The sequence below is a fragment of the Hyaena hyaena genome, unplaced genomic scaffold (genome assembly GCF_003009895.1).
Source record: "Hyaena hyaena isolate Hyena2069 unplaced genomic scaffold, ASM300989v1 scaffold_114, whole genome shotgun sequence".
Lineage (NCBI taxonomy): Eukaryota > Metazoa > Chordata > Mammalia > Carnivora > Hyaenidae > Hyaena > Hyaena hyaena.
Genome location: NW_024080746.1, coordinates 224,768 through 226,780, shown reverse-complemented (window position 1 = coordinate 226,780; position 2,013 = coordinate 224,768).

The window sequence follows — 2,013 nt, the reverse complement described above, 5'->3', positions numbered from 1 at the left end:
TCAGAAAATCCAAGGGACACTTCCTAACTTAATCCCTTCTGGGTAAGATTTTCTTTCTACCCCTTTTCCAGTAGTAAGGTTTGTCTGTAGTTCTGGAAACTGTCCCTTTATTTATTTATTTAAAAAAAATTTTTTTAATGTTCTATTTATTTCTGAGAGAGAGACAGCATGATCAGGGGAGGGTCAGAGAGAGAGAGAGAGAGGGAGATACAGAATCTGAAATAGGCTTCAGGCTCCAAGCTAGCTGTCAGCACAGAGCCCAACACAGGACTTGAACCCACAAATCGTGAGATCATGACCTGAGCCAAAGTCAGATGCTTAACCGACTGAGACACCCAGGCACCCCGGAAACTGTCCCTTTAAATGCACTCAAATATTTAAATAAGAAGAAGCTTGGGCTCCTGAATATTTTGTTTTAAAGCTGTGTTTCATGGAAGAAATAATTTGAACCAGAAAAAAAAAATGAAAGGTGAAAAATTCCCAGTGGATCCTTTCACCTATCGAAGAACCTCATTATCTCCTCCTGAAGAAAAGCTGATTTTGAGTTAGTCAGCTCCATGATTGTCCCGTCTTATAAGAAGTTAGCTGTAAAATAGAGGAGCCTGTGCTGTGAGGCCATTCCATATAGTAGGGAGGTCTGATCAGACTGGATAAATACCTACCTCAAATACACCTAGGGAAAACACCTGCCTCCGAGATTTATAACACAAATTGAAACAGGAGCTGGGTAAAAGCTGATTAAGTTGCCCTATCCCCAACACCCACCCCCATGCCTAAGATTTGCTTATCTCACTTCTTCTAGCCTGAGACAGGCTACAAGGACATCTAAGGGACATATGCGTTGCCTTTTTCATAGAAAGCACATTCTCACATACATATCCCAGTATATAAAAATCCATCTGCTTAGTACAGTAATTGATCAATAAATGTTTCTACTTTTAAATGTTTTAAATGTTTTTATTTGTTTTGAGAGAGAGAGAGAGAATATGAGTAGAAGAGGGACAGAGAGAGGGAGGGAGAGAATCCTAAACAGTCTTCACACATCAGTGCAGAGCCTGATATGGGGCTCGAACTCACAGTGAGATCATGACCTGGGCTGAAATCAAGAGTCACCCAGGTGCCCCTCAATAAATGTGTCTTATGTTAATTCAATGTGGATACTTCCCCACTATGGCCACCTTGGTCATTCTCTCTGTACCTGCAGTGGGGAGAAGTGTGGGCGTTCACATGTTATTATTTTATTTTCCCTCCCATCTCTTCCCTGCCAAAACTGTTTTTTTAAAAACTTCTTTATTTTTGTCTCCTTTTTAAAAGTTGCATGTAAACCCCTTTAAGAAGATATCAGAACCCCACTGATAAAAATGTTAACCCAGATACAGTGAGATTAAGTAACCAGTCATTTGCAAAGGCAAGATTCACTACTAGGATTGTCTGATTCCAAACAATTTGTTTTTCCTCTCTAGTAAATTCTTCTAAAAATCATTTAATGAGGCCAACAAATCATTACCTCTGGGTACTGGTCTTCCTAAACTGCTCAGATACTAGCATTCTCCATGTCCCCGGCAAGTGTGCAGAAACCATTCTCTCTGTGTGTGGCTCTCTGGCTCTCTGTTGATGCATGACATAAGCTGACAATATGCTGGTGGGTCTGAAGGCATTTGTTTATTTATAGCCTGGACATATTTGCATATATAGCCTGGACATATCCTGGGGAGATGGACCTCCTTTCTCCCCAGAGGAGCCAGTGCGTCTGGGGAGGAGAGCCAGATTTACTGCTCACAGAAGGCGCACATAGAGCTCTCTGTAATGGTGACTGGGGCTCTTTTTTACTACTGGATCTTTGGTTTGAAACCACAGACTGGAAGGCCCCTGACCCAGAGCCCTTGGAGGATGCGGCTGACAAAGAGGGAGGGGCTGCATACCTGGTGTGCACATAAGAACCGAGCACCCTGACTCTCCGGTGTGACTTGCGTCATTTTGATAGTTTGCCTTTTTCCCTCCTTGCTCTCTGGC